We start from the raw sequence: 11,177 nt of genomic DNA on the forward strand, positions 1-11,177 counted from the left end.
GAAGGAATTTCTTTAAAAGAGTGTTTCTGGGTCCCCTCCTTCCCCTGTTCCTCTCTCTTCCCCTGGAGAAACCCTCTGTGAGATATGGTCCCTGCTCCTCTGTCCCGGCTGGGATTCCCCGGTGTGTCAGTGCAGCTCATGCCTCAGCGTTAACAGATCCCGAAACCTCGCTGCCCCTTTCCCCATGCAAAAGGAAACTGGGTCCCGCTCTCTCGCCCAGGCTGTGCTACAGGGACTGTTCACAGGCGCGATCCCACTACTGATCAGCACAGGAGTTTTGACCTGCTCCGTCTCCGACCTGGGCCGGTTCACCCCTCCTTAGACGACCTGGTGACCCCCGGCTCCCCCAGGACCACCATATCGATGCTGAACTTAGCGCGGACGCCCGCTCAGCACAGCTCGCTGCAGCCCAGAACCCCCAGGCTCAAGCCGTCCACCAGCCTCAGCCTCCCCGGCGCTTGGATTACAGGCACAAGCCACTGTGCCCGGCTGTTTTTTGGGCTTTTGCAGATTCCTTGACATCCATCTTGTGCGGGTTCTGCCTGGCCACACAGTGGCAGTGGGGAACTGAGAGAATGTCCCTGGGCTGCTTGTATTTTATGGTTAAAAATGGGTGGATGGATAGACAGGAAAGATTTCTTAGCACAAGCAAGTTTAAGCAGCTGAGAAAGCCCAGACTTCTCATTTTGAGCCAGAAGAGGCACAACACAATGCTCTATTTTCATTTTAAGCCAAGTGAGGTGCATCAGGGAGCTCCATCTCCAGAACAGCTCAGTACGCGTCATTTACTGAAGAGCAGATAAGAGATGTCCCACTCCCTGCTTTGAAATACTCCTCTATAGAGAAAGGCTTCTTGATTCGCCAGTGTTTTCCTAAGAGTGTAAAGCTCAGAGCCGAGGACACAAATGAGCTGTGACAGTAAATACGCAATGGAGCAGACTAATGAGACACTCCTGGGAGCTGGAGCCCTGTCTCGGTCTGGAGCGGGCTGCCTAAGCCAGCAGTGTTTGAGGAATGCTTACTGACTCGCAGGTGTGCAGGGTCTCTGAGCCAGAAACACGATGGGAAATTCTGCTGCCCGTCATTTCCCAGTTTAGTAGTTACAGCTATCGGGATCCCAAAGGTCTGGCTGGGTCCTGCACTATGGCCTTTCACCGCTGCAAGAAATCACAATGCACACATCCAAAACATGAGCTCACCTGAGTGAGCAAGGCTGGGGCAGCATCTTCAGGTCGAACATCTGTGGGAGATGCTTTTGCCTTTCTCCAGTGTTACTCGACCCTTTTGCGATGGCTCCCCAGCACAGACAGCTGACGAACGTGGGGTCGTGCCACGGAAAGATGCTAAAAGAGACTGGGTCCCGCTCTCTCGCCCAGGCTGTGCTACAGGGACTGTTCACAGGCGCGATCCCGCTACTGACCGGCACGGGAGCTTTGACCTGCTCCGTCTCCGACCTGGGCCGGTTCACCCCTCCTTAGACGACCTGGTGACCCCCGGCTCCCCCAGGACCACCATATCGATGCCAGCCTTAGCGCGGACGCCCGCTCTGCACAGCTCGCTGCAGCCCAGAACCCCCAGGCTCAAGCCGTCCACCAGCCTCAGCCTCCCCGGCGCTTGGATTACAGGCACAAGCCACTGTGCCCGGCTGGCCGCAGCTCCTGCTGCCTCTGCTCTCCAGCGCTCCGGGACCAGCTCCTCCAGGCTCACCGTGGCAGTCAGGAACTCAGGCAGCTGGATGCATTAATGCTTCAGCAACACTGTGGGAACACAGGGGAGAAGGAGCAGCGAATACAGGAAGCAAAATTTAGCTCTTCAAGTGAAGATTCAACACAACATCTTGCTTTAGAAAGGCCAAGTTAAGCTGGTGTAAGCCAAAAAATAAAGTTCGTGGTTGTTGTGGTTTAACCCCAGCCGGTAACTAAGCACCACGCAGCTGCTCACTCACTGCCCCCCGCACCCAGTGGGATGGGGGAGAGAATCAGGGAAAAAAAAAAGGTAAAACTCATGGGTTGAGATAAAAACAGTTTAGTAGAACAGAAAGGAAGAAACTAATAATGATAATAACAACAATAATAAAATTACAATAATAATAAAAGGATTGGAATATACAAAACAAGTGATGCGCAATGCAATTGCTCACCACTCGCTGACCAATGCCCAGTTAGTTCCTGAGCCAGCCCTCCAGACCAACCCCCCCCCAGTTTATATACTAGTCATGACATCATACGGTATGGAATATCCCTTTGGCCGGTTTGGGTCAGCTGCCCTGGCTGCATCCCCTCTCAACTTCTTGTGCCCCTCCAGCCTTCTTGCTGGCTGGGCAGGAGAAGCTGAAAAATCCTTGACCTGGTATAAACACTACATAGCAACAAATGAAAACATCAGTGTGTTATCAACATTCTTCTCATACTGAACCAAAAACATAACACTGTACCAGCTACTAGGGTGAGAATTAACTCTATCCCAGCTGAAACCAGGACAATGGTCCTGCTCTAGGATGTGTCCAGTGAGAGCTCAGAAGCATTTGCTGAAGAGAGTCTAAGAGGCAACCTACTCGCTGCGGTGAATACTTGCAGATGTAATGCAGTGGTTTGATTCTCAGAGGATATAAAAGTAACAAAAATGTAATGCAAGGAATAAAATGCAGGAGCTTCTTGCCTTTATCCATTCACTGCTGCAATAGACAGCTGTCTAGAAATACTTTCACCGAGTATTTGAGATCTTCACTCTGTTCTGCCTCACTCAGAAGCCTGTCCAAGAGACCTCCCCCAGACATCCCAGGAGAGTAACTGTGCAGCTAGCCGGGGCTGGGGATGCTGCAGGTCCCTCACCTCTTTCTGGCTCCACAGAGACCTGCGGCTGCAGGGAAAGCTTACAGCCAATGTGCTCAGATAGCCAAGGCAGCCTCTGGCCTAATCCAGAAGCGTAGACTGCACTGCCCCTTTCCTAGCAGAGCGAGCCAAAGCTGATCCCAAACCATTCGCTGCCATTGCCAAAATGGCCTTTTTTTTTTTTCTTTCCCTCTCCAGATACACATTATTTCTTCAGACATGCTGAGCGCTAGCCTGGGGGATCTCTGGTGGCTGCGAACATGCACGGTAGAGCAGGGGTCCTCAGACTGTCGTGTCTATCCACGAAAGCCGTGCAGATCACCTCCGAGGGCAGCAACCACCCCTGACTCCACACCAGCCTGGAGGAGAGCAAAACCAGCTGCCGAGATCGCAAACACTGCCGGAGAGCTGCACCAGCCCAGCCAGAGCCTCCTGCTGCTCCCTCCACCTCCACGGGCCCCTCTCCAGGCTCTCCCCACCAAGGCTGTCGCTGATGCTGTGCAGCCAGCTTAGCCCTGACCAACGGGCTAAAGAGACCAAAGGATGGTGTCGGTGTCTTTGCATTGCATTTCTTAAGTGCAGAGGTCAAGGCACGGGTGCACCTCTTGCCCAAGCACGGACATGCCTCAGTTCCAGATGCGGACGTACCTCCTTCTCAAGGCACAGGCACACCTCCTGCCCAAGGCCAGACCCACCAGCAGCCAGTCCAGAGGTATCCAAGCATTTCTTCCAGTCTGCCTGACCCAAGTTAGTGGAGCAAAGTCCAGGGCTAAAGTATGCACACAGCAATCCCGTCTCAGAAAAGACAAACAAGGTCTTCCCCATTGCTGCACAAGCCTGAAGTCCTTAAGGGTGTCAGGGCTGCATGGGAAAAAGAGACATCTTGTTCTGGGCTCCTATTATCTACTTAAGGAAGAGCTGTCAGTGACAGCTGGAGTTTTGGTTAAAGGCATTAGGATAATGACTTAGGGGTCATGGGCATGAGGAGATGTAGGCTTGACATCCACAAACGGGGGAGAAAGGCAAGCCATCTACGCAGAAATAAGGCTTAACACAGGGCCAGGCATCCCCCTCCCATCCTCTTCCCCTACCAGTGACACAGGGACTTTTTCTTCCTGCCACAAATAGGCAAATTTTTCATCACATGAAAAAACATAGCAGGAGTGAATCAAGATAGCAAGGGCATGAAACTACCTATTTTGCCTGAGAAAAATCTGATGGGAACGAGTTTGGCAGTCTGAGGGGGGACAAGGCACGGCCAGGATGCAGGTAGAGAGTCCTGACAGTGGTGCTGGCCCGCTACCACAGGGCTGTGCCCTGATGTGGCTCCTGACCACCAAAGCAACACCTGAAATGAAAAATGAGGCCACTCAGAGCTGGGGAGACCTCAGTTGCTCGGCTCTGAGCTCAGGGGCAGCTCTGTCCCGTGGTGCTCATCCGACAGCCGGTTGCTGCATCTTGCTCAGCGGGAGCAGCTGCTCCAGGCTCCTGCTGAGCTCCCCCACAAGCAGGAGCTGCGGCTTTGTGCAAAGCGTTATGGGTAAGCCGGGCTCCAGCCTCCCAAAGAACTGGCTTTGGGATTCCACCGAGCTCCAAACCTCCGCCCCTCGCAAGGGCCAGGCAATGCTCGCACTGTGTCTGGAACCAGAGACCCTTTGAATGAGAACTAAAACACACCTCACAGGAAAAAAGCCCTTGGAAACTGCCTGCAAAAAACCCTCTGCATTAGAGCGTGGATGCAGAATACAGCAGGTTTCTGCTAGCCCGCAGCGCTGACTGCAAAGTACCACTGTCCTGAGCTTCTTTGGCATCACCTTATCCCTGCCATGCTTAGCAAGACACCAGGATGGCTCAGAACATCTGGGCATCAGCAGTGGCTTGGGGTCCAAAAACCTCGGGGTGCAGGTCTCCATGAGGTCAGACACAACATCTACCCGACTCCTAAAGGTCACTGGTTTAGCTCCTGCTCTGCTGCCACTGGTAAATATGGAGTGTGAAAATGCAAAAAATCAGAGAGGGGAGGAAAAGCCACACAAATTATTTTTACTCTTGTTAAGGCTTCCTGATTTTTCAGACCAGTGTTGTCATGGTGGTGATTCAAGATTTTGGGCATATAGAAATTTGGTCAGGCAGTATCCCCCACCTACATTTCCTCTGTCTGCTTCCCTGAAAATAACCTGTGAAAGGAGAAGCCAGCTTGTTTGCCAATAGTAACTGCAAAGGCATTTCAATGTACTTAAGATACAAAACAAACCCAAACTGTTTATCCTGCTGGGAGGCCACTTTGGAAGAGCTTTGGAAGTGGGGAACACTTCCACAGGAGGCTGGAGGAATACCAGGGAGACCAGGAGAGGGCCTTCTCCTGACAAGAAATGTGGGATTTCTAGTGATTCTTCAGGGTCCTCATTACACCATTTCAGCACATGCACAGGCTAACAAAAATCTGCTGCAGTCAGAATACTCTACAACACCCCCTTCCCACCTCCACTCCTTCCCTAACGCTGTTACATCAACCTTAAGGGAAGGGCCCAAGGATCTGTTTAATGCCATGCTGCCAGTGAAGCACGCACTGCCGGAGACCGCAGGTTTAGTTTCCTGGGCAAGCCCAGCTGTGGTCACATAGACCCGGGAATCGCAGGAAATAAAGCAGAGATGCCCATGGGGGACCATCGCCGTCGCTTCCTGCCTCCGGGCAGGAGCAACCACAGCCACTCACTCATGGAAAGTGCTTCTCCAACCTGACTCACCCCAACAGAGGACACTTGGCCCATTGTATCAGCTATCTCGATGATAAGAAATCTACCAGTGGAATGCAATTGTAATATCAAGGATATAATTTGTTTTCACAACAGAAGAATTTATCTAACGTAGATACTAAACCCAAAGCATTACCGTATTCCCCTTTCCTTCTTTGGAAAGCCACAAAGGTCTTTGAAGGATCAGTGCAACACAGCCTTTTCCCATCTCCCTCTGCTAGAAGAGGAGAGAAAAGTAAGCAAGATGAGCTACACCATATTAAAATAGGTTTGGTCTGATAATCCAAACTGACTGGGAAGGCAGTTATATTCAAAGAGTTAAAAAAAAGGGGGGGGGGGGTATCAAGCCATTTCCTTCAGGTTTGCTTATTCTGATGTGATGGCTATTATGTAAAGTCGAAGGTGTATCATTTTCATTCACCACTTTATTGTGACAGCACTTGGATCACTGGTGGAGGACAGAACATGCAAACACAGCCTTACAAAACAATAGATGCAAACCTTGGTACCTACACCACCCGTTAAGTTCCTTACAGAGAAAGAAAAGATAAGGAACAGGCTGCCCTGCAGCCAGGCCCAGATGAGTTATCAAAAGGTCCTACAGATATTTGCTATCTTTTTCCCCAGGCTTTAACCCATAATCACTTTATAACCATAATTGCTTTTTACTCTCTGGGCTGTAAATCCATACTGGCATACAACAGGCACTCCATCCAGTGACACATTGTCAGGCAGTGCTTACTTTTAAAATATTTAACTTCTGTAGGCTACCCAGTAACTTGCTGGGTGTTGCCAAGGAACCGAGAAGGTTTTTAATTCTTAAGCAGGTATGTGAAACTGAACCCCTTCTGAGAGGTCACGTTTTTCAGGTAATCTGGAACAAGTTTGGGTATTGTGAATGCTTTTGTTGGGTATTTGACCTTGAAAATCAACCACCAACGTAAGAACCCACACTGTATGGAGTATATATAGTGCCTAACCTGTACTTCTTTCCCCGAGGTGTGGTTACAGGGTGTAGATTTGTATCAACTTTCTGAGGGCTGAGCACTGAGATTAAGAGTCTATTTTGCTCAGATCATCACACTTCATCATCTTTGATGACACATTTCCATCCCACAGTTACTTAAGTCGCCATCTTAAAAATAAGAACCTGTGTTTCAAAACATCTCGCACTGGCACAAATTCACATTTTAAAGGCTTGTAACACAGGCCATGTTATCTCCTGGCTCTCCAAGGTAAGATGCAATGACTCTGCAGGGACACAGCAGTGGGGTTCCTCAGACAACAAAGCCTTTATTTGCTTTTCTAAGTTATGCCATTTACATTCTGCTTCCTGTTTACTGTCCTTTCTGTTCATTTATGGAAACTAGTATGACTCTACATGGAAATGTTTCAAAAGTAGGTGGTGCTCTCTCACCAGCTTCTCACCCATTCTCTGCAGGATTGGTAAATGTGAGCTATGAGGATTGACATGCAGAGTTTATTAATGACTAATTTGAGATCCTAAATATTGAAAGTGCTGAGTTCTCAAATGTCTTTTTGCTATATATCATCCTAAAGAGCAGTAATAATTACTTAAAAAACACATGCCAAACCATGTCAAATCTTCTTCTGGTGCACAGACCATACGGACAGAAAGTTTTCCTGAAGGGCAGGGAGGATCCTCACAAAGGCCAGCACAGGTGAAAAAGCATTTGCCTGAGTGGATCCCATTTCTCTTGTACGGCACGTAGCTGCATCCCCATGTCCTCAACTGAGTTTTGGATTTCCTGCGTGAAGTAGTGCAGCGTATTGCTTCTCTTTGTCAGGTTTTTAGACTTGGATGATGGCAAGATCAACTTTGGGTGCTTTCAGAAGGTCACAGAGTGCCAGCTGAAGAATACAGTACCGTGCTCTATCTCAGGGCTGGTCCAAGCAGAAAAGCGCTGATCAGCAGCAGAGGCAGCAGTGGGATTGCTCAGGGAGTTATCGGGGTGCCCAGCCTGTCCCCACTCCAGCTGCCGACGGACAGGACACGCCGCTGGTAAAGGCTCAGGGACCTGTTGGGCAAAGGCAGTTGAAGAAAAGCTGGTGACCACAGCCTGGAGCAGCGTGGCTCATCTCGGCCACAGGACCACCCAGGGCAGGAGATGCACCAGGAAAGGAGCGGGCCCGTGCTGCCAAAGGGGTAGTACAGATTGGAGCACCCTCTCGTTTGCTGATATCAAGCCCCGGCATGCAGGAACCCTGCGGGGAGAGGAGCAGCTCAGGAAATGGCACTGCCGCTTAGTCAGCGCAAGGCCCCGTTGCACGGAGATCGACTCCTCAACCGCTCTAGTGCAAAAGCAGCTGCAATCTCCTTGAAAGCAACTCCCCGCCTTGGCATGCATGCAAGTATTTCACAGGTCCCATCACTTCCAGTTCACCAGGAGGGAAAGGAGAGAAGGAGCTCAGGAAAAAACAGAAGAGCCCAGCTGTTTGCCAAGTAAAATGGGCAAAGCCAAGCCCCATCTGCAGACAGTCCCCAAGGCTGAGGGACAATGCAATCACCAACAAACCTAAAAAAGCCATGATTCAAGAAAAGAGACCCAAGGAACAGTACGTCTGGGTCCAAAAACAGAGGGAGAAGGTGACAGAAAAGGCACTTCCCCACTCCGCAGTTACTCATTTCGGTTTGTGCCTTGCGGTACCCACCGGCAGGGTGGCACGGCACCACAGCACAGCCATCCCCTCCCGCAGCCCAGACAGACGAGCGTCCCAGACACCAATCAGTGTTTCACTGGCCGTGCTGGCTGCCGGGTGCTGACATACTTAATGCCCAAGATCCATGTTCCTCAACTGGTGGGTCACGGGAGGAAGAAGACTAATGCTCTCAGCTATTAAAACGAAAAGCAGAAAAACTTCACGTACGGTCGCACCCTCCCCTTAATGCTTTATGCAGTCAGAACAAAAACGCTAACAAGGCAGTCATTTCCTGAAACCAGAAAATGCTGCTCTGAGGCCAGCGGGTAATGCAATCAATGCCTGCACATGAAAAAAGGCAGTACTTTAAAGCTCCTGACATCTCCTTTCCCAACTATTTTGGTCAAAACCCATGGTCTCATACTACTGCTGCCTAATTTAATAAACTGCCACTCGTGTTCACCAGCATGAAAATGGTCACACGGAACAGAGCCAAGTAGAAACCCACTAATGTCCACATCCTGACATTAATTTTAGCCCTGCTCGGCAGTAAACTATTTAGATAAATTTCCCGTGCTATGGAGAGGAGACTGAACTGGCTGTATCCGGCAGGATCACTAGGGCTTGCTGTAAATCCCACACCAGTACACTACTTAGTATTATCTCCTGCTTTAAACACAAGAGTATGAACTCTGGCACTGCCTGATGCATGCAGGGACATTCATGAGCCCTGGTGTCAGCAGACCATACCCCTGGCGCAGCCTGCACGCGCTCATTAGGAGAGGCCACGGATGGTATGTTTTCCTTGGCATCCTCCCTCTTTGCTCGCTGCATGAAAGAGCAAGGCTTCCTTGGAAACTCTTCACTGTCATCCACTTAATAATTCTGTAGTCTAGGAAATCTCCCTTTCTTCTAGACTTTAAGGACACCAAACAATTTCCCTTTTGCTGTTTCCAAGGGGGACTGCTTTGCACATGCCACATAATTGCAAAAACATCTGCCATAAAAATTAACTCAAAATTTGGTATTTTTGAAGGGATAGAAGGACATGGTGAAGTCAGTCTTACACATGCAATCCCAAATGAAAGCACCCCTGTGCTCTCCGAGAGCCATACAGTCCGGGTGATCACATCACCTGGCCTCCCCGAAGGCCGACCCCAAAGTCACCACAGCAAATTTTGCTGGTTTTGCGTTCTGGATGCTGCTCCCCATGTCTGCTCCATCAGCTCAGAAGCAACTACCAACACAGGCTTGCTTTCCCCTTGCCTTCCTCCCCACAGGCCCTGCTAGCAGCAATTGGGCAGGCAGCCCCCTGCTCCAGCATGCCAGGCACAGAGGACCAGCCTTGTACTGCTTACGTGTACTGGCCTCGCTGACACGCCACCGGGAGCGCGGGGTTGCGCCATATCGCGCCTGTGAAACCGGCCAAACGCGTGTCTGCGATGTATGTATGGAGGGTGCTGCTCTGCGTCTCGCGGGGCGTGCTGGGGCACTGCTCCCAGGGAAGGGAGGAGGAGGGAAGGACTGTGGCCAGGTACGTGATCGCTGCGTTTCCCGAGCGGCTGGCCACAGCTTGAATTTCACTGATCTGAATTATAGGGAGTGACCCAAAACAAGGAGCCATAAACTCAATGACACTACACCCCGTTGAATCACAGGATGGTTTGAGATGGAAGGGGCATTTAAAGGTCATCTAGTCCAATCCCCCTGCAATGAGCAGGGACATCTTCAACTAGACGAGGTTGCTCAGAGCCCCATCCAACCTGACCTCGAATATTTCCAGGGATGGAGCATCTACCACTTCTCTGGGCAACCTGTGCCAGCGTCCCACCACCCCCATTGTAAAAAAACCAACAAACCAAGCATCCTAAGAGAGGGGTTCAGTTTTACATAGGGGAGGCATTTTTCGGAGGGCTCTGGTGAGGGCCCACCCAAGCAGGTCACAGGTACGGTGGTAGGACTGCTCAAAGTTACTTCCCCACCCAGATCCCCGGCTCCTCCTGCGCTACCCCCGCCAACCGCCCTACACTTCTTCATCATCGCACTGCCCCGAGGGTCACTCAGGACCTAACACACCGCCAAGCCCACAGCAGCACTCAGACCAGGCGAGAAGGGCCCTCCTTGGCACAGTGGAACCCCGGGCAGGGTTCCAGCTCCTTCCTGAGGCCAACACCCTCCACCCGTGGGCAGGCAGGGAGCCAAGGCCTCGCGGCCTGGCCGGACACGCCATCTGGGACACTACAGGAGACAGGCGGCTGGAGGACACCTCAGGGGATCGCTTAGGCCGGCACCGCACCCCGAACGCTTCCACACCTGAAAGCGCTGGGGCGTAAACCCTCAGAGCTCAGGCTGTCCCCCCAGACACACCCGGCCCTGTCAGCCTTCTTCCCCCCTCGGGCCCCACGGACACCAGTGGCTGGCTCTCAAGACACCAGTGGCCGCCCTCTGGTCCCGAGCCCAACGCCGGCCGGCGGGGGCCGACCCGCCTGAGGGGACATGGAGCAGCGGGGGCCGTCCCACGGGCGGCGGCCTAACGGCTCCGCCAACGGCCCACCGGGGCGCTGCCTGGCCCTTTAAGACGCGCCCCCGCCGTCCTCCGTTACGTTTCTGCTGACGTTTGATCGCGTGGCGCCTCTCCCCACCCAGGCCCCCCCAGCGCCCCGCCACCTCGCACGCATGCGCAGTCCCGGCCTCAGAAACCCGGCCCCGCCCCAGCGGCGCCTCCCCGGGCGAATGAGAGGGAAGCCCCCGCCCTTCCGTTCCCCGGCCGCGCTTGTCCGCGCATGCTCCTTTCCAGGCGGGAGGGGCGGGGCTCCGCCCGCCGCCTCCACCGCGCAGGCGCAGCCCCCTCCCGAGCCCGCGCGGGAAGCGGGATGGCGCGCACTAGAGGGCACCCCGCGCTCCTCCCCCCACCCCACCCCGCTTCCTT

The sequence above is a fragment of the Haliaeetus leucocephalus genome, unplaced genomic scaffold (assembly GCF_000737465.1).
Source record: "Haliaeetus leucocephalus isolate CR32 unplaced genomic scaffold, Haliaeetus_leucocephalus-4.0 Scaffold678, whole genome shotgun sequence".
NCBI lineage: Eukaryota > Metazoa > Chordata > Aves > Accipitriformes > Accipitridae > Haliaeetus > Haliaeetus leucocephalus.